Source organism: Aegilops tauschii, chromosome 6 (genome assembly GCF_002575655.3).
Source record: "Aegilops tauschii subsp. strangulata cultivar AL8/78 chromosome 6, Aet v6.0, whole genome shotgun sequence".
In the NCBI taxonomy this organism is placed as follows: domain Eukaryota; kingdom Viridiplantae; phylum Streptophyta; class Magnoliopsida; order Poales; family Poaceae; genus Aegilops; species Aegilops tauschii.
Window position 1 is genome coordinate 246,505,124 of NC_053040.3, and position 22,304 is coordinate 246,527,427.

Here is a 22,304-nt window from a genome sequence, read left to right on the forward strand (position 1 = left end):
AGGTCTCAACATGTGGGCACTTCGAGCTTGAGGAGTAGTCGTAGTGTACATGGGGATGATCGTAGGATGCTCCGCATGATTTTCCTTATGGTAACTCTTTGAATCACCGAAAACCACATCAAGAGTGATCTGACCGAGTAAATCGGCTTTCTTTCCTGGGCTGAGCTTGGACATCGGAATGCCCATCCCTCGGAGGGTCTCAACATACAAAATGTTCAAACCACTGCCACCATCCATCTGCACCTTGGTCAGTCGGGTGCCCCCAATGACTGGGTCGACCACCAGCGCTTGCCGCCCAGGGGTAGAAACGTGCGCTGGGTGATCGGACTGATCGAATGTAATGGGAGTCTTCGAGCACTTTAAATACGTCATAGTTGCCGGAGCAACCATATTCACTTCTCTGTTGATAACTTTCAATCGACTTTTGCTTTTGACGTCAGCAAAAATCACTAAAGTAGCATTGACATTGGGGTACCTTCATCTTCCTCTTTATCCTCCTCCTTATCAGATTCCTTCTTCTTTTCGCTGGGTTCGCCCTCTCGGAAGCTCTGAATCAGGAGTCGACACTGTCGAGTGGTATGCTTGGGATAAATCCAGTTACGCTCTTCGTCTTTTTTGGTGTGTATGTGACACGGCAAATCAAGAACATCGTTTCCCTCTTGATCTTTCACTTTTTTGGGGATCCAAGGCCCCTTAGGTTTTCCCTTGAACTTCCCTTGATTCACAACTGCGACTTCAGCAAGACCTAGAGTTTCAGTTTTGCGTTTCTGCTTCCGACTGGAATTTCCTCCTCCGGTGTCCTGGGCAACTGGTTTATTCTTGCCACTGCGGAGTCGGTCTTCCTCTTCGCCGTTAGCACACCAAGTGGCTATTTGTATCATTCGGGCCAGGGTCATGTCTCTTGTCCGACCGAACTTCAGGTTGAGCTCTCTGTACCGAAGGCCCTCCTTGAAGGCACAAACTACTTGGTGCTGTGTTACATTTTCCACTGTATGATGAAGGGTAGTCCATCTCTGAATGTAATCTCTCAAGGTCTCATTTGGCTTCTGTACACAATGTTGTAATTCAGTCAGCCAAGTCGGTCGCTTGCAGGTGCCTTCCAATGTTTTAACGAACACTCGGGGCAACTCTTCCCAACTGAAAATACTACCAGGGGCTAGCTGATTTAACCAAGCTCTGACTGAACCCTCCAGCATCAAAGGGAGGTGTTTCATGGCCACATCGTCGTTGCCGCTGCCAATCTGCACAGCCACTCGGTAATCTTCTAGCCAGGTTTCAGGCCTCGACTCACTAGTGAACTTACTCACACCCGTCGGCAACCTGAAGTTGGGAGGGATCTCAGCAGCTTTGATGGCTCTGCTGAAACATTCGGGCCCAGAAACATGCACTCTACTTCTAATCGGACAATCTCCGTCTTGTCCCTCTCTGTGTGCCTGGCCTCTGTCGACCAGAGCTTGTACAAGAACTGATCTTGCATCAAACCCCAGCTCTCTTGGGTCGACTGGAGCTCTCCGCTCATCACCATATGGGCGCCTGTCATCGTACCGCTGGGGCGCATACGATCCGCCCCTCAGAGGGGGCGTAGGCACTCGACGGCGGTCATCACGGCCGAATCGATGATCATAGAGTCCATGGCCCCGATCTAGATGCTGATCTTGGCGGTGCCCACGATCCTCACGCCGCGGAGGCAATCTTGGACTATGAGCCGACTGAACTGTGTCTGCAACCACAGACCTGCTGTGGATCCTATTGCGCGACTAAGAAACGGCAGAGTTCTATTCACCTGCTGCTCGAAGCAGCGCTCAGATCTACAGCAAACCTCTAGCAGCTTCTAAATGGGATGGCTGAATTGGCTCTGCTATACGTGTTGCAGCTACAAGATTCTAGATCGGCATGCGATATACCTGAGGTTCAGGCGGAAACAATTGTCGATGACGTCGACTGGATTCAGGGATCTGCCGACGAGCGCATTCGTCGAGCTGACCGATACTGGGTCGACGGCTGCCGCAAAAGGACGATGTGAGCAGATGCGTGAAAGTGTGTCGCCCCGCGGACAGGGAGCGTCTCGATGTCAAGGGGGGCACTTGGAGCCAGGCGGAGTCGTCGGCGAAAACGAGCTCGCCGAGACGGATCTTGCGGCCCAAAGCCAAACCGCCGCTAGAAAGCGTGTTGATGAAGATTGGAAAAACTGCAACCTCTCCTGAAGTTGCTAAGACACCCGCCCCACGGTGGGCGCCAACTGTCGTGGGAGTAAGTCTGACAGTAAGAATAGGGGGTACGTAGGAGGAGGCAAGATCCTAGCTACGCTGAGGTTGTGCATGCAAGATGTACGAGTTCAGGCCCTTCTCGGAGGAAGTAACAACCCTACGTCTCGGTGCCCGGAGGCTTGGTCGACTGGATTATGCGTGAGCGTTACAGGGGGTGCGAACCCTTGTCCAGAGGAGGGGTGGCTTATATAGAGTGCGCCAGAACCCCAGCCATCCCACGTTACACAGGGTTGAATATACATTAAGACAGGGCGTTACTGATAACGCCAGCTGTAAAGAGCTATAAATGATCTTCAATACTACGGAGTGAATGCCTGACCGTTGCCATCCTGAGTGTCTTCAGACCTTCTGCTCTCCGAGTGATTCTTCTTGTGGTCAAGTGACTATCTTGGTCGAATGGAATTGGGGTTTTCGAATGAGATAGCTGGTCGAGTGGAATTCAGTAGGTATATTCTGTTGTACTTTGAATGTCTATGACCCGAGGGCAATGTCCTTGGGTAGGGCATCTAGGTCAGGACTATGACCCTACCCTAGGTACATGTCATCATCAGCCAACCAACTAGTGGTTGTAGGGGGCAGCTATTTATAGCCTAGGGAGCAGCCCGACATGTTAAGACATAAATGCCCTTCAATGATATGACCGTTAGGTGAGAAGGTATTTTGGGACAGCTGGCGCATAGCACAACAACGGTCGGATATTTGAGTATCAAATTCCTCAGGGCTATCATGTTCCTCACTTGTAGGCAATCTGCACTGGCGAATTCCTAACTCCTTAGTCAGAACAAATTCCTTAGAGACCAGAAGAACTTCATCTCTGTCACTGAAGAAATTGACTGAACTGTATGAGATTTCCAATGGCTTCACTCCAATGGATTGGTAGGTGTAGGATTTTGAGATGAGCATCACTTGGAAACGTTTCCTTAGTTTTACCTCGACCCCCTTTAACAGTACGGTGTTTCCTTTGACCCTAGAAGGAGAAAATGAAACTACAAAAACAAAAGTCTTCACGCTTCATATTCCTCGCATGAATATCAAGTCTTCACGGTCACACCAATTTCTTCACATTCAAAGTCTTCAGAAAGCCAAAGTCTTCAGTTGAAGACATTTATTTTTAGGGGGTAAATATCAAACTCCTCATAGACTTATAGACTTGTGTACACTCACAAACGCATTAGTCCCTTAACCTATAAGTCTTCAATACACCAAAATCACTAAGGGGCACTAGATGCACTTATAAAGATTCACAAATTCACAAGTGAAACAAGTAGACCAATGGCAATGAGTGGCACACGAAAACACACACACGGATAGATAAGTGGGGTCGTGCAACCAAGAAATGTCCACAAAATGTGGAATCCACTGAAAATGCTCATGTTGCACAACTCAAGAAAGATGTAGCACGATTGCTCAATAGGTGGATACGAAACTTGTGCAATATCTATAAGAAACAAAATGTATCGACTTTCTATCACGATTATGCTATGTATGTATGGTTCCCAGTGAACTCTTATGATGATCCAAGATGATCAAGTATGGCAATTTGATATGCAATGTGGCGATGCTATGGCTATTGCTTACAAGCTCTTTGTTTTTTCTTTTGCTTAAAAGATTTTCTCTTTTTTGATATTTTTCTTTGGCCACTTATGCGAAATGCTCGAACCAAGATATCAAATATATGTATGCGGGAACAAACTATGACACAAGAGATGATACGATGATATATGCACGCTATGATAGCTATGCGGAATGGTATCACCAAAGTGCACAAGTAACATGACCCAGCAATACTCAAATGGCTAGTCTTGATAGGAAAATGATGGAAAAAAATTTCTAGGGATTCACAATGCAATGGAAAGGGAGATGTAAAAAGATTGTCGTTGTGGTTATTGTCTGTGCTTACGGTTGGGCGTGTCAAAATGGTGAAGTGGTCGTTGTCGATGTCGATTCTATGGAGAAGATGAGCGGCGGTAGTGTTGATGTCGAACCATCCCTAAGTAGCCGAAACACGTTAGGAAATGGAAACCACAAACACAAATTCTCAAATGGCAAACGGGGCAAAACTGTGGTTGGTTGCGGAAGTCAGTGGTGGTTTGTGGAAGAAACGATAGGAAATGATCAAAATTCGACAAAATTGGGTGGTGGTGGAGATGTTGGCTGCGACTGCTGGATGTCAGGGGTCACAGGCCGGATGTACGGTGTCGGAATCGGGGCTCCGCGGACCCAAGGAAAGGTTCAAAATTTGGGGTGTGCGTGAAGAACTTCACCAGGCTACAACTCGCTGCTCACTGCCTCATGGCCTTGCTCCGACGTTCTCGAGGGACAGGGAAGGAGGAGGGGACATGATGATTTACCCAGTTTTGGGCCACATTGCGGTGTAAGACCCTACTCCTGCTCTATGGTGGATTGCCTCGCGAGGAGGATGAGTATGAACTAGTACAAGGATGAATTGCCTCATGAGGGCTCAGGATTCGACCTCCCTTTGGATCGATCACTCTCTATGGTGGAGACTAACCTATACTTATATTGGCCTTGGCCCCCTTCCCCCGAACACTCTAGGCGGGAAGGGATGCCACAACGGCCAAATTTGAAGGGGGACAGGAGTACACCCTATCCTCACTAAAGGTGGTCTTCGCCTGCAAAGCTTTTGGTCGTGATGTGTAGGTGGGCTCGGCGATGACCTCTGCCCTAGCAAGCCCATTGTCCTGGTCTTGTGGCACTAAAGGGGTAACCTTTGGGGCTGCCTCGGGAACCTGCACACTGGCCTTGTTCCTTCAGCACCAAAGAGGAAACCGTCCTGGCCTGCCCCTGCTGGCGCCTTCCTGGCTTAGCTCCTTGTGGCTCCCATCACCCACGTGCAGCGTGAGGCGCGGTGGTGAGCCTAGACATGTCCGCCCTACGATGGGCATTGGGAGGCAGCCTCGGGAGGCCGGCCCGCCTGAAGCCCTAGGGGCGCCTGGCAACGCTTGCTGATGCTCGCCTCGCGAGACGAGGGGGCCTCACGTGGGCTTTGCTCGTGAAGTCTTCACGCTAGGCCGCGTCGGGCCCTTTGACGAAGCCACATGCTGGGCCGCAGATAGACGGGCCTGAGTACCCCTTGTCCGAGAGCCCCTAAAGTAGCCCCCGAGCCTGCGGTACGCACGACTTTGCTTGGAGGCAGAGGCAAAGAGGACAGGGCGAACCGACGCGGGGCCCATCCACCTGCGGGCCAGGCTCAACGCGTGGCACGCGATGGGGCACGGGATGCCCCCACTTCCCCACATCGCCTCGGCAACTGCCCAAGCTGACATAAAGCTTGGCGCGCGCCGCGGGGGAATCATTGCTTCGAAGGCGAAGGGGCGCGGACCGGCCTCCTTTGATGCTATAAAAGGGGGGAGGGGTCGGACCTCTCGACCCATCACCGTCTTCTCAGCTCTCCATTTTCAACCACCACTACTGTAGCCATGGTACCTCTGAGAAGGTTTTCCGCCGCCGAGAAAGGCAAGGCGAAGCAGGAGGGATCAGAGCCGCAGCAGCCTGCGAGAGGGCGGGGCCGCCCTCGCAAGACCGTGGCCACACCCGGGGCGCCTCCGCGGGGACGTGGGCGTCCTCCATTGGCGGCCCTCGCCGCCTCGGGCAGGGGCGTGACCGTGGGGGTCGAGGGGGCTGATACGTCTCCAACGTATCTATAATTTTTTTTATTCCATGCTATTATATTATCTGTTTTGGATGTTTTATATGCATTATTATGCTATTTTATATTATTTTGCGACTAACTTATTAACCCAGAGCCTAGTGCCAGATTCTGTTTTTTCCTTGTTTTTCAGTTTTACAGAAAAGGAATATCAAACGGAGTCCAAACAGAATAAAACTTTACGATGATTTTTCTTGGACCAGAAGACACACGTAGGACTTGGAGAGGAAGGTATAAGAGCCCGACGGCTCCACAAGCCCTAAGGGGGGGCCCTATGGGGGGCGCCCCCTGGCTTGTGGGCCCCACTAGACTCCTCTAACCCTAATTCTTGGCCTATAAATTCAGAATTATTCCCAAACCAACAGAAGCATCCACCAAAATACTTTTCCGCCGCCGCAAGCCTCTCTTTCCGCGAGATCCCATCCTGGGGCCTTTTCCGGCATCCTGCCGGAGGGGGATTCGATCATAGAGGGCATCTACATCAACTCTATTGCCCTACCGATGAAGCGTGAGTAGTTTACCATAGACCTACAGGTCAATAGCTAGTAGCTAGATGGCTTCTTCTCTCTCTTTTATATTCAATACAATGTTCTCCTTGATGTTCTTGGAGTTCTACCCGATGTAATATTCTTTTGCGTTGTGTTTGTCGAGATCCGATGAATTGTGGATTTATGATCAGATTATCTATGAATATTATTTGAGTCTTTTATATGCATGATTTGATATCTTTGTATTTCTCTCTGAACTATCGGTTTGGTTTGGAGATTGGGTTTTCTTGCAATGGGAGAGGTGCTTAGTTTTGGGTTCAATCTTGCGGTGTCCTCACCCAGTGACAAAGTAGGGGTAGCGAGGCATGTATTGTATTGTTGCCATCGAGGGTAAAAAGATGGGGTTTTCATCATATTGCTTGATTTTATCCCTCTACATCATGTCATCTTACTTAAGGCGTTACTCCGTTCTTCTGAACTTAATACTCTAGTTGCATGCTGGATAGCTGTCGATGTGTGGAGTAATAGTAGTAGATGCAAGCAGGAGTCAGTCTACTTGACACGGACATGGTGCCTATATTCATAATCATTTCCTTGGATATCGTCATAACTTTGCGCTTTTCTATCAATTGCTCGACAGTAATTTGTTCACCCACCGTATTATTTTCCTTCAAGAGAGAAGCCTCTAGTGAAACCTATGGCCCCTGGGTCTATTTTCCATCATATATTTTCAGATCTATAAACCAAAAAACCCAAAAATACCTTGCTGCAACTTATTTACTTTTATTTTGTTTTACGTTTCAGTAATCTTTTATATCTATCTCTAGCAGATCTCATCCTTGCAACTGACCGTGAAGGGATTTACAACCCGTTTATCGTGTTGGGTACAAGTGTTTGATTGTTTGTGCAGGTGCATAGATTGGAGACTTGCGTGTATCTCCTACTATATTGATACCTTGGTTCTTAACTGAGGGAAATACTTATCTCTCCTTTATTGCATACCCTTTCCTCTTCAAGGGAAAACCTAACGCAAGCTCAAGAAGTAGCAGGACGAATTGTCGGCGCCGTTGCCGGTGAGATCTACATCAAGCCTACCAAGTACCCACCATAAACTCTCATCTCTTGCATTACATTATTTGCCATTTGCCTCTCGTTTTCCTCTCCCCCACTTCTAAAACGTCTTCCAAAAAAAGATAAACAAATTTGCCTCATTATTTGCCCTTCTTCTTTTCGTCTTTTCATTTGCTTATTTGCCCATATGGCTCAACCCAAGAGTTTTGATCCTTACTATAGGAAGTTGGAAGAGATGGAAAATAATGCTAAAAGTTTCATGTCCTTGCAATTTGAGCATAATAGTTTCTTTATAAACGGACTTAAAGAACAAAAAACTATGATGAAGTATATTTATAATGAGCATGATGATGTTACTAAGGAATTTTATGGTCTTAAATCTCAATTTCTCATCTTGAAAATTTAGTAGGCCAAATTTCCGACAAGCAAACTACTTTGATAAATAAGTGGCCGCTAAACCGGAGTCATGTGAGATAATGATGAAGATCTTAACGTGATTGGTGTGACTCCTATTGAATCTTTGTTTTCTAATATAAATATTGATAAAAGTGGGATTGGAGAGGTCAAAACTTTAGGTAGTGATGAACCCACTCTTTTGGATTTCAAGGATTTTAATTATGATAATTGTTCTTTGATAGATTGTATCTCCTTGTTGCAATCCATGTTGAATTCTCCTCATGCTTATAATCAATATAAAGCTTTTACTAAACACATCGTTGATGCTATGATGAAGTCTTTTGAAGAAAAGCTTGAATTGGAAGTTTCTATTCCTAGAAAAATTTATGATGAGTGGGAACCTACTATTAAGATTAAAATTAAAGACTATGAGTGCCAAGCTTTGTGTGATTTGGGTGTCAGCGTTTCCATGCTTCCAAAAACTTTATGTGATGTGCTAGGTTTATGTAAATTTGATGATTGTTCTTTGCATTTGCATCTAGCTGATTCCACTATTAAGAAACCTATGGGAAGGATTAATGATGTTCTTATTGTTGCAAATAGGAATTATGTGCCCGTAGATTTCATTGTTCTTGATATAGATTGCAATCCTACATGTCCTATTATTCTTGGTAGACCTTTCCTTAGAATAATTGGTGCAATTATTGATATGAAAGAAGGAAACATGAGATTTCAATTTCCGTTAAGGAAATGCATGGAACACTTTCCATGAAAGAAAATTAAGTTGCCATATGAATCTATTATGAGGGCTACTTATGGTTTGCATACCAAATATGACAATACCTACATCTATGTTTTATTGCCTAGCTAGGGGCGTTAAACAATAGCGCTTGTTGGGTGGCAACCCAATTTTATTTTTATGCTTTTGGTTTTTGGTTATGTTTTGCAATAAATACACATTATTACCTCTGTAATAATTGTGTTTTGGTGTTTTAATTAGTGTTTGAGCAAAGCAAGACCTTTGGGATGATCTATGGTGATAATTGATTTGATCTTGCTGAGAAACAGAAACTTTTGCACTCATTGCCAGAATTGTTAAAAATCACATCAGCGTGGAAAAACTCTAAATTTTTTCCAAAAGATATATACACAAATTCCCTCTGTTTTCCTAATTTTTCAGAATTGTTGGAGTTACAGAAGTATAGGAAGTCTTCAGATTGCTACGGACTGTTCTATTTTTGACACATTCTGTTTTTTATGTGTTGTCTTCTTATTTTGATGAATCTATGGGTAGTATCGGGGGGTATGAACCATGGAGAAGTTGGAATACAGTAGATATTACACCAATATAAATAAATAATGAGTTCACAACAGTACCAAAAGGTGGTGATTTATTTTCTTATACTAACGGATCTCATGAGTTTTCTTCTTGAGTTTTGTGTTGTGAAGTTTTCAAGTTTTGGGTAAAGATTTGATGGACAACGAAATAAGGAGTGGAAAGAGCCTCAGCTTGGGTATGCCCAAGGCACCCCAAGGTAATATTAAAGGACAACCAATCGTTTAAGATTGGGGATGCCCCGGATGGCATCCCCTCTTTCGTCTTCATCTATCGTTAAATTTACTTGAGGCTATATTTTATTCACCACATGATATGTGTTTTGCTTGGAGCGTCTTGTATGATATGAGTCTTTGCTTCTTAGTTTGCCACAATCATCCTTGATGTACACACCTTTTGAGAGAGTGACGCATGACTCACGCATTTATTAGAATACTCTATGTGCTTCACTATATTTTTTGAGCTAGGCAATTTGCTCTAGTGCTTCACTTATATCTTTTTAGAGCCTGGTGGTGGCTTTATTATATAGATATTTTTGAACTCTCATGCTTAACTTATATTATTTTGAGAGTCTCTAAACAACATGGTAATTTTCTTAGGTTATGAGTTTAGTCCTAAACCCTAAACCCTTATGATTGTTTTGAGATATAAAGATGGTGATATTAGAGCCATGCTAGTGAGTAATTGTGGATTGGTAGAAATACTTGTGTTAAAGTTTGCGATTCCCGTAGCATGCAAGTATGGTGAACCGTTATGTGATGAAGTCAGAGCATGATTTATTTTTTAATTGTCTTCCTTATGAGTGGCGGTCGGGGACGAGCGATGGTCTTTTCCTACGAATCTATCCCCCTAGGAGCATGCGTGTAGTACTTTGTTTTGATGGCTAAAAGATTTTTGCAATAAGTATATGAGTTCTTTATGACTAATGTTGAGTGCATGGATTATACACACTCTCGCCCTTCCACCATTCCTAGCCTCTAGTACGGCCCAATGTTCGATCGTGCATTAAACCCACCATTACCTTCCTCAAAACAGCACCATATCTACCTATTATGGCATTTCCATAGCCATTCCGAGATATATTGCCATGCAAGTTCCACCATTCCGTTTTATTATGACACGCACCATCATTGTCATATTGCTTTGCATGATCATGTAGTAGGCGTAGTATTTGTATCAAGGCCACCGTTAATATTTTTTTTATAAATGTCACTCTTGATCATTGCACATACCGGTACACCATCGGAGGCATTCATATAGAGTCATATTTTGTTCTAGTATCGAGTTGTAATTCTTGAGTTGTAAGTAAATAAAAGTGTGATGATCATCATTATTAGAGCATTGTCCCATGTGAGGAAAGGATGATCGAAGCTATGATTCCCTCACAAGTTGGGATGAGTCTATGGACTTTATAAAAAATAAAAGATGCCAAAGAAGCCCACAAAAAAATAAAAGAGGCCCATAAACCCAAATAAAAATAAAATGAGAGAAAAGAGAGAAGGGACAATGTTACTATCCGTTTTCCACACTTGTGTTTAAAAGTAGCACCATGATCTTCACGATAGAGAGTCTCCTATGTTGTCACTTTCATATACTAGTGGGAATTTCTCATTATATAAGTTGGCTTGTATATTCCAATGACGGGCTTCCTCAAATTGCCCTAGGTCTTCATGAGCAAGCAAGTTGGATGCACAACCACATAGTTTCTTTTTGAGCTTTCATACACTTATAGCTCTAGTGCATCCGTTGCATGGCAATCCCTACTCACTCACATTGATATCTATTGATGGGCATCTCCATAGCCCGTTAATACGCCTAGTTGATGTGAGACTATCTCCTTCTTTTTGTCTTCTCCACAGCCACCATATTCTATTCCACCTATAGTGCTATATCCATGGCTCATCCTCATGTATTGCGTGAAAGTTGAAAAGGTTTGAGAACACAAAAAGTATGAAACAATTGCTTAGCTTGCCATCGGGGTTGTGCATGATAAAATACTCTGTGTGATGAAGATGGAGCATAGCCAGACTATACGATTTTGTAGGGATAAATTTCTTTGGCCATGTTATTTTGGGAAGACATGATTGCTTTATTAGTATGCTTGAAGTATTATTGTTTTTGTGTCGATATTAAACTTTTGTTTTGAATCTTATGGACCGGAATATTCTTGCCACAATAAAAAAATTACATGAATAAATATGTTAGGTAGCATTCCACATCAAAAATTCTATTTTTATCATTTACCTACTCGAGGACGAGTAGGAATTAAGCTTGGGGATGCTTGAAACGTCTTCAACGTATCTATAATTTTTATTGTTCCATGCTATTATATTATCTGTTTTGGATGTTTATATGCATTATTATGCTATTTTATATTATTTTTGGGACTAACTTATTAACCTAGAGCCCAGTGTCAGCTTCTGTTTTTTCCTTGTTTTTGACTTCTACAGAAAAGGAATATCAAATGGAGTCAAAACGGAACAAAACTTTATGATGATTTTTCTTGGACCAGAAGACACACGTACGATTTGGAGAGGAAGGCAGAAGAGTCCTGATGGCTCTACAAGCCCTCAGGGCGCGCCATAGGGGGCGCGCCCCTGGCTTGTGGGCCCCACAGGACTCCTATAACCCTAATTATTGGCCTATAAATTCATAAATATTCCCAAACCAATAGAAGCATCCACCAAAATACTTTTCCACCACCACAAGCCTCTGTTTCCGTGAGATCCCATCTTGGGGCCTTTTCCGGCATCCTACCGGAGGGGGATTGGATCACGGAGGGCATCTACAACAACTCTATTGCCCTACCGATGAAGCGTGAGTAGTTTACCACAGACCTACGGGTCCATAGCTAGTAGCTAGATGCTCTCTCTTTGATCTTCAATACAATGTTCTCCTCGATGTTCTTGGAGTTCTATCCGATGTAATATACTTTTGCGTTGTGTTTGTCGAGATCCGATGAATTGTGGATTTATGATCAGATCATCAATGAATATTATTTAAGTCTTCTCTGAATTCTTATATGCATGATTTGATATCTTTGTATTTCTCTTCAAAATATCGGTTTGGTTTGGCCAACTAGATTGGTTTTTCTTGCAATGGGAGAGGTGCTTAGTTTTGGGTTCAATCTTGCGGTGTCCTCACCCAGTGACAAAGTAGGGGTAGCGAGGCATGTGTTTTATTGTTGCCATCGAGGGTAAAAAGATGGGGCTTTCATCATATTGCTTGAGTTTATCCCTCTACATCATGTCATCTTACTTAAGGCGTTACTCCGTTCTTTTAAACATAATACTCTAGATGCATGCTGGATAGTGGTCGATGTGTGGAGTAATAGTAGTAGAAGCAGGCAGGAGTCGGTCTACTTGACACGAACGTGTTGCCTATATTCATAATCATTGTCTTGGATATCGTCACAACTTTGCGCCTTTCTACCAATTGCTCGGCAGTAATTTGTTCACCCATTGTATTATTTTCCTTCAAGAGAGAAGCCTCTAGTGAAACCTATGGCCCCTGGGTCTATTTTCCATCATATATTTTCAGATCTATAAACCAAAAAACCCAAAAAATACCTTGCTGCAATTTATTTACTTTTATTTCGTTTTACGTTTCAGTAATCTTTTATATCTATCTCTATCAGATCTCATCCTTGCAAGTGACCATGAAGGGGTTGACAACCCCTTTATCACGTTGGGTGCAAGTGTTTGATTGTTTGTGTAGGTGCATAGATTGGAGACTTGCGTGTATTTCCTACTGGATTGATACCTAGGTTCTTAACTAAAGCAAATACTTATCTCTACTTTGCTGCATCACCCTTTCCTCTTCAAGGAGAAAGCCAATGCAAGCTCAAGAAGTAGTAGCGGACGCGATCGAGGAGGGAGGAGCAGCGAAGCCTCCCGGCCGCCCCAGGCAAGGGCCCACTCCATCGACTCAGCCCGCAAGTTCATCTTGAGCATGGAAAACCCGCCCAGCACCTGGCTCCAGCTACCAGACTCCTTCACGGAGGAGCTGGCGGCTGCTGCACCTGTAGGACTGTGGCTGCAGCCAGACAGCTGCTGTAACAAGTCCTCCTGGGTGGCGGCAGAGTTTAGTCCATCCGGCTACATGTACTTGACGCGGGGTGGAAGTCGTTCGCTCGCACCCGCCGCTTGAAGGAGGTTCAAACCCTCAACTTTAAGTTCGACGGGACCGCGATGCTCTTCGTGAAGATCTTCGGGGCGGTCGACGGCCACCTGGAGTGCTGCATGGAGAGCAACAGCGGCAGCTGCGGCCACTCCTCCGGCGACTGGGGCACCTCCTCCGGGGGAAGCGGGAGCGATGGCAGCACCTCCTCTAGGGGAAGCGGGAGAGACAATGACTCCGACGAGCCGCCACGCCACCGCGTCAAGATGGAGGAGGAGTCCGACTAGGCGCCGGCGAGGCCGGAGTCGGAGCCTTGGGAGCGATGGCCTCTGGGAGGAAGTCTATTTTGTTTTCTTTCATTCTGCATCAAAACCGTCATGGGCCCCATGGGGGCATGTAATAACTCTGGCGCTCGCACCTTTATTTTAAATGCTTTCTAGCTCGTGTCCAGGTTATCGTGGTGCTTCTCGCTTGGGCTTAGCCTTTTCCTCATGATCACTTAATACTCTGCGTCGTAGGGACCCAGTCCCCAAGCAAGCCTCAGCCGTCGCTGGTATGCTAGGTCGTGATGCCTTGCGCAAGGCCAGGAGGTGATGGGCTCGGTCCGGTAAGAGCTCCTCAGGTGCCATGCTCAAGAGGTCCCCCTTGACGCGCAAGCGGCTCACGAGAGAGAAAGAGTTTCCGCCCCAGCGAGATTACCAAGGTAAAGGCGAACAATTATTGGTAAGACTCGTTCATGGCGCGAAGAGGACGACTTAGCTTAGGGTGCAGCTTGGGGGAATCTGCGGCTCGTTGGTAATCTATGCAACGTGTGGGCGTGCTTCCTTAGAGCTTGGCTTCCTGTCCACCTTCTGCTCTATGGCAAGTTAACACAAGTCCCATGATGGGTGCGTGAAAAATCGATGTCCTTTGTGTCTTAATTGATATAAACGCAGCTAAACTGAAACCCTCCATCCCAAACCTCCTCACGAGGCCTGCCTCTCTTTCCTTGCTTGTCAAATTGCTCTACGTCCTCAAAACCCGGCCCCCGGGAGAAGCTCAGCCGTCGCTGATGTCAGGTCGCAATGCCTGGGACAAGGCCAAGGGGTGAGCGCTCAAGAGCCAGTAAGAGCTCCTGAGGCGCGATGCTCAAGAGATCCCCTTTTAACGTCCAAGCGACTTTCACGGAAAAGAGGCGACGTGCTCCCCAAGGTCGTAGGGGAAGGGATTTCGTCCGGAAGCGGCGCGACGTATGAGATTGCTATACTTAGCTTTTTCGGCTGGTGATGCAGGTCATGTCATCACCCGACCGAGGCCGGTCCTCCTGAGGTGTTGAGGCACTATTCAAGCGCCGCCAAATGCCTGGATCCTGGAACTTCTGCATGTTGACAAATTACATGGTAGATATGGCAACGCGCGCTTGCCGGTCTGCTCGTGACTATTCTGTGAGAAGACAAGGCACTAAGGAAATGATGAGGTGATGCGCACGGGGCCGGGCCATGAGCTAGAGCTCGATCACTTAGTTTTATCAATGCTGCAGGGACGGACCCGAGCACCGGCTTCGTGACGATAGCCCCCTCTCATGGGACATTCAGAAGGAGAGCTATTAACGTGTGGGGCCCGAGGGGCGATGCCTCCGGAGGAGATGCATTATCAAGCGCAACATTAACAGTCGTAACAGCTCATAAAAGCATAGCTGGTTTCGGTACATGAGCAAAATAACTTGGCTGCAGGGGCTGGCCCTAACCGGCCTAAGAATGATGCAGCCCATAGGGCGCCCTCAATTGAACAAACCAAAAGGTCACCTGGCAATGTTGTTGCGAAAGCGTCGAGGAAGTCGATGAAGTGTGCCGCGGAGGTTCGCTCCTCATGAGCTGGATGGCTCCTGAGGCTAAGGAGGCTCGCTAGGGGTCGGGGCCTCATGAGGCGCCAGCGCCGAGCGCCTGGCCTCATGAGACGCCAACGCGAGATGCGCGAACCGTTGGTACTTGCGCCCGCGTTCAGCAGACCGAAGGGCATGCAGATATAGTTGCAGGGGGCACCCCTCTTCAGCTGACGCGCGACGACCTGAAGAGATCCTGAGAAGTGGCCCTGTTGAAGCCTGGGATGTTGACGCAGACGCGCAGCTCGCCGCCCACGTCGGGAGCGGCTGCTGAACTGATAGGACGCCCGGTGGCGCTCGCCGCGCATGGCTTGTGCTTCCTGAAGCTTGCAAATCGCCTTGGTGATGAACTCTCATGCTCCTAGCGCCTCGCGCTATGTCCGTTGCTTGCGGGGGCACACATCGAAGCACGCCTCCAAGTGGTGTGTGAGCACCTCCCTCATCACACTGGTCAGGTTAGAGGCCCTCCAAGTGGAAGCCCCCGAGCCTGTCCTGAGGGAGGCGCCGTATGCGCCTTCCTATGCAGGAGGGAGGCATGCCCCAGCACCTGGCGCGGCAGCCGAGGCGTCTCTGGCAAGTGCCTTCTTTTACTCCGGACGACTCTTGGGGAGGAGCTGCTTCTTCGTAGGGCAGCCTCGGGGGGCGCGACGTCACCTTCGCCGTCGGAATTCTAGGCTGATGTGGCAAGGTAGGCATGCTCGAGGGAGCATACCGCATCCTTCTCGGCATAGGCAACAGTGATGACTCTGCTGCACCCTGGCATCTTGAGGACGTTGTAGCCATGGTGGGTAGCCGCCATGAACCTTGTGAGGGCCGGAGACCCTAAGATGGTGTTGTACGGGAGGCCAATGTGGGCCACGTCGAAGTCGATGAGCTCAGTGTGGTAGTTGTCATGGGTACCGAAGTTGACTGGAAGGCACACCTGCCCCAGGGGAGTGGTGGAGCCGTTGGTCACCCCCGGATAATGGCTTGGTGGGCCTGAGCTGATCGTAAGGCACTTGAAGCGTATCGAAGGTCTCGATAGAGAGTACGTTTAGGATGGCGCTGCTATCAATGAGGGTCTTGGTGACTGAGACGTGGTTAATGGTGGGCGTGCAGAGCATGGGGAGCGCATCGGCGGTGGCTAAGCACCTGAGGTGGTCTTTGGAAACAAAGGTGATGGCGTATTGTGACCACTTGAGGGGACGCACAGCCTGAAGCCTTGGGAGGGCCGCGTTCACCTCACAGGAGAACTGCTTGAAGAGGCGGTTGGACGCGGGGGCCTGAGCTCCTCCGAGGATGTAGGATATCACGCGAGGCTCCTGGTAGCCCCGGCCCCCTTGTCTGGCTGGTTGTTGTCGTTCCTCCTGGGGGGCAGTGCTAGAAGGGCTGCGTTGCCCTGAGGGCGGACCTCACGAGGGTGATCGCGCCAGGAGACGTCATGAGGCTGATAGCACAAGACGTCCTCGCAAGGCTGGTCACGCTAGCCCTAGCGGGGGTTGCGGTTGTCCCATCGGCCTCCACCACGGCCTCCTCCGCGGCCGATGCCACGGTCCCTGCGCTCGGGGAGCCAGCCAAAGCGTTCTTCACGAAGCGCCCTGAGCTCTTGACAATCATCGATGTTGTGAGTGCACACGTTGTGGAAGACGAAAAATGGGCAACCATCCTTGGCGGGCTCATCGTGGTCACGGCCGCGCTTCAGCTCAGGCTCCACTGCCAGCACAGCGGGGTCCTTGTGCTTTGCTTCCTTGGCCTTGTCCTTCTTGTCTTCAAGCTTAGCGTCGGGGTTGTCGAGGAGGGAGAGGCGGCCTTCCTCCGCCCTGGCGCACTTGTCAGCCAGGTTGGACAGCTCCAACGCCATGCACAGGTCGTTGTCGATGGCGAGCTTCTCATTCATCCTGACGTCTCTGACGCCTTTGGTGAATGCCGAGATGATGGCTTCGTCCGAGGCCTTCGGGATCTTGAGCCGGACTTGGGTGAAGCGTTGAATGTACTTGTGGAGGGTCTCGCCAGGGCACTGCTTCACGCGTCGTAGATCGCTGATGGTGAGGCACGGTCACGGGTGCCTTGGAAGTTGGCGATGAAATGCTCACGAAGCTCGTCCCACGAGGAGATTAATCTCTCAAGCAGGTTCATGAGCCAGGAACAAGCACCATCCTTGAGGGCCATGGGGAACCAGTTCGCCATGACCTTGTCGTCGCCAGTCGCCGCCTCTATACTCAGCTCGTAAAGCTGGAGGAACTCTGTGGGGTCGGGGATGCCTTCTTATCGCGGGGGCAGCTCTGGCTTGAACTTGACTGGCCAGACCACTCGAAGCAACTCGCGGGTTAAGGGACGGCAGTCGGCGGTGCTCACCGACGCGCCTCGTGCGGGCGCGGCTTGGTCGCGAGTGGCGCGATCCAGGTGCCCATGCACCGCAGCTTCATGGGCAACTCGGTCTTGGAACTGATGCGGCGGTGCGGGGGGCGTAGGCGCGTCGCGCAGCGGCTGATGCATAATTTGACAACTGGCCTCATCTCGAGCCGGCTCCGGTGCTCCATGCGGTAGGCCGCGCGGCCATGCGTCATGCCGGGGCTTGGCATTGTCGCCGCACAGGGGAGGAGGCGGAGGGGCGCCGTGCGCCATGTCACTTGCAGAGATAGTGGACGGCGGAGCGAGTGGGAGGGTGCCAGGGCCTCGCCCACGGTGTTGATGAGCTCAGTGATGTGGCCAAGCCAAGCATCGTAGCCTTTGTTGGCGGGGCATTAGCGCGGCAGCTCGCGCGCCATGAGCAGCGCAGCCTACACGTTCGCTGGCCTGCGGCAGACATGGGAGGACGAAGCCGTGGCCGGCGTGTGAGAACGCGTGGCGGTGCGACTGTCGCGCTGCATGGAGGGCGGCAGGGAAGAATCCTGCTGCTCATGAGCGGCCGGGTCGGTGGTGGCATTGGCCACTGCTGACGGGGAGAGGCGGCGGCCATCGTGGCCTGCCAGCTCGGTCTGGGCGACACGATCTACATGGCGCTCGGCATGAACACGACAAGCATCAGCCATGGGGACGGTAGAGCGGAAACGGAACAAAGCGAAGGAACTTCGGCACACCCCTACCTGGTGTGCCAAATGTCGGAATCGGGGCTTAGCGAAGAAAGGTTCGAACTCTGGGGTGTGCGCAAAGAACTTCACTAGGCTGCAACTCACTGCTCACTGCCTCACGGCCTTGCTCCGACATGCTCGAGGGAGAGGCAAGGAGGAGGGGACATGATGATTTACCCAGGTTCAGGCCACCTTGCGGTGTAAGACCCTACTCGTGCTTTGTGGTGGATTGCCTTGTGGGAAGGATGAGTATGAACTAGTACAAGGATGAACTTCCTCGTGAGGGCTCAAGATTCGACCACCCCCGAAAAATCTAGGCGGGAAGGGATGCCACAACAGCCAAATTCAAAGGGGGAGAGGAGTACACCCTATCCTGACTAAAGCTGGTCTACGCCTGCAAAGCTTCTAGTGATGACGCGTAGGTGAGCTCGGCGATGAGCTTCGCCCTGGCGAGCCCTTCGTCCTGGTATTGTTGCACCGAAGAGGTAACCTTTGGGGATGCCTCGGGAACCCACGTTCCTTTAGAACCAAAGAGGAAACCGTCCTGGCCTGCACGCGCTGGCGCATTCCTGGCTCCGCTCGTCGTGGCTCGCATCACCCACGCGTAGCATGAGGCGGGTGGTGAGCCTAGAGATGTCCACCCCACGGGGGGCCTTGGGAGGCCGCCTCGCCTGAAGCCCTCAGGGCGTGAGACGACCCTTGCTGATGCTCGCCTCACGAGGCAGGGGGCCTCATGAGGGCTTTGCTTGTGAAGTCTTGACGATGGGCTACATCGGGCCCTTTAACGACGCCACGCGCTGGGCCGCAGGTAGACGGGCATGGGTACCCCCAGTCCTAGTGCCCCGACATCAGGGGCAGCGATCGGTGGATGAACTCGAAGATGAACTGGAATGTCAAAATTTATAGCAAAATTTGGAAGATTCTGTGGATGGAAATGGTGGGGAAGAAAGGGAAGCTAGATCCACCTACAACACTTCAAATCCATGATTCAAATTCAACAAAACATCATCAAACCAACAAATGACAAATTTTTTGGTATGGCTCTTTTTGTGAAGATTTTTGAAATTGGACAAAAACAAACGAAATTGGGGCTAGAAAGTGGAGGGGAAGAACTCCAATGTGTGAATCAACATGGCTCTAATCCTAGATGATGTAGGGTGGAACCCTAATAGTCGATCTTTTCACACATGGAGGGGGGATGGGGAGAGCAAATCAAAGGGAAACACAAGATGAACACTCAAATAGACAAGATCCAATCACACATGTGCTAAATCCACATACACAAAGAGAAGATACAAGGATCCAAATCCAACACAAGAGGATACATAGGGCAACTAGTTCATCCCAATCCTTGAAGGAGAGAGGTCTTGAATCCTTAGAGAATCTTCCCAATTGGGGTCTTGACTCCACCAGGGGATCATCTCACATGGAGGCCTTGGACTCCATGGGATTAGGTAGTGGATGAGGGAAACTGAATATCTAATGAGCTATCACTTTGCTACCCCTATAGCTAGAGGGAGGTGGGGGTCCTTATATAGTAGTCCATGATATAGAAGGGTTGAAGAGGGGATACATGACCCTTGGGCCGGTTTATGCACGCATAGGTGCCGGATGTCCGGGTTGGGGGCCGGCTGGTCGGGGCTTCTGGACGAGCCGGATGTCCGGGGTCACGGCCAAATGTCTGGGCTAGGAGTGGCAGAACTTTTTTTTGCTCTCGGATGTCGTCAAGGCTGGATATCCGGGCGGGGGCCGGATGTCCGGGGCCTATAGCTCTTCAGTTGCTAATCCGCTGTTGTGGTTGTGGTGTCCATGCACTGGGTGTCCAGGCTAGAGGTTGGATGTCCGGCTGCTATAGCATTTTAGCGGTTCCTTCCGTCGTGCTCCTTGGTCCATGTACTTGATGACTTGGTCTTCATTCCGAGCATCTCCGGGGTGGTATTCCTCGTACCTAAGCATACATAGCATTCCGGATTGAGGTAATAGTCATGTCTCATGTCGATCATATGGAAGCTCGTTAAGGAGAGATGTCACCTCGGTCTCGATAGCTCTTGCACGTGGTCGTGTCATCGATCCACTTGGCACTTGGACAGACGAAGGTAGGTTGATAACCCACAAGTATAGGGGATCGCAACAGTTTTCGAGGGTAGAGTATTCAGCCCAAATTTATTGATTCGGCACAAGGGGAGCCAAAGAATATTGTAAGTATTAGCAGTTGAGTTATCAATTCAACCACACGTGGAGATTAAATATCTGCGGCAAGGTGATCAGTAGCACAGTAATATGATAGTTTTGATAATAGTGGTAACAATAGCAGTAGTAACGGTAACAGCAGCAACAGTATTGTAGCAGTTGTAACAGTAGCAATAGCAATAGGAACTTAGCAAGAGCAATATGTGGAAAATTCGTAGGCATTGGATCGGTGCATTCGTTGGATGATATTCATCATATAACAGTCAGAATCTAGGGCGATATAGAACTAGCTCTAGTTCATAAATATAATGCAGGCATGTATTCCGTAAATAGTCATACGTGCTTACGAAAAAGAACTTGCATGACATCTTTTGTCCTACCCTCCCGTGGTAGTGGGGTCCATAAGGAAACTAAGGTATATTAAGGCCTCCTTTTAATAGAGAACCGGAACAAAGCATTAACACATAGAGAATACATGAACTCCTCAAACTATGGTCATCACCGGAAAGTATCCCAATTACTGTCACCCTGGGTTTACGGATCATAACACATAATAGGTGAGTATGACTTGTAAGATCGGACCTAGAACATATATATAATGGTGAAAACATAAACGGTTCAGATCTGAAATCATGGCACCTGGGCCCTGTCGGTGGGAACGACACCTATGGGGTCACTGGGATCCCTTCTACGGTCGGCGAGTGTGAGGTTGTGCAAAGAGCAGGTCTGACAGGAAGCACACGGGTCGTTTACCCAGGTTTGGGCCGTGAAGAGGCGTAATACCCTAGTCCTGCTTTGGTGGATGTATTGAGTGTTCTTGTGTTCTTGAGCTAGCTACGGGGTGCAACTTGCCCAAAAGAGCCGAATCCCTCTCCTGGTCGCCTCGGGCCTCCTTTTATAGGAAAAAGGGGTTGCCACAATGGCACACAGGAGGTGGAAAGGTCTACAGTTGATAAGCCTATCCTCTGGAACCGTAGGACAAATGCATTTAATGCGCTGCCGACGTGTCCCCCTTGCTTTATCGGGGACGGCAAGGAAGCACGTCCCAGCTGTCGCCGCCTCACCTGGCCTTGACACGCGTCCGAGCTGACGAGGCGTCGCGGCGCCATGTTGGCTGGCTGCTGGGCTGGCGCGGTGGTGGAGCCTTCACGAAGGGTTGCATGCCACCACGCAGCTGCTTGCTGAGTCAGTGTAGAGGCCGCCTGTCGCCACGCAGGTGCCTGCCCAGCTGGTTGAGCTAGCAGCTGCTTGGGGACAGCGGTGGAGTCTTGGCTGGTGCGGTCCTGGCAGTGGCCCTGCTGATGCCCTCAGCAAGGGTCTTGCCGGGGGCCCGGCAAGGGTCTTGCCGTGGCGTTGCAGTCGTCCCCGGCAAGGCGCTTGCCGAGGGAGTCTACCTCGCCCTCTTGCCCTCCTGTGTTTCTGGTCTTGGCGTTGCCTTGGTTGTCTTGTGCTTTGGCTTCTCTCCGGCTTCCCTCCTCTGCCCTGCTAAGTGTGGCAGTGGCACGTGGCTCTGACTGCCCGTGCACAAGTAAAGGGGTCAATAGGAGAGCCCCTAATTTTGTACACCGACAGGAGCCCCCGGGTCTGGGCCACACATAAGCGCGACGCGTTGTTGGGCCAGGCCCAGAACGGTGCGCGGGCAGGTGAGGCGGATTTTCACCGTAGTAACTATTTCGTCCGCTACGCTTCCCCACGACCCGCATTGAACGCGCGACATGGAGGGTCGTGTGTGGGGGTCATGCGTGGGGCGGTTCCCGCATGCATGCGTCACATCGTCGTAAAGAGGCGGCTCGCGCCTTCCCCATAAAAAGAGGGAGGTGCGGAGGCGTGGCTCATTTACTGAGTGGACTCAGGTC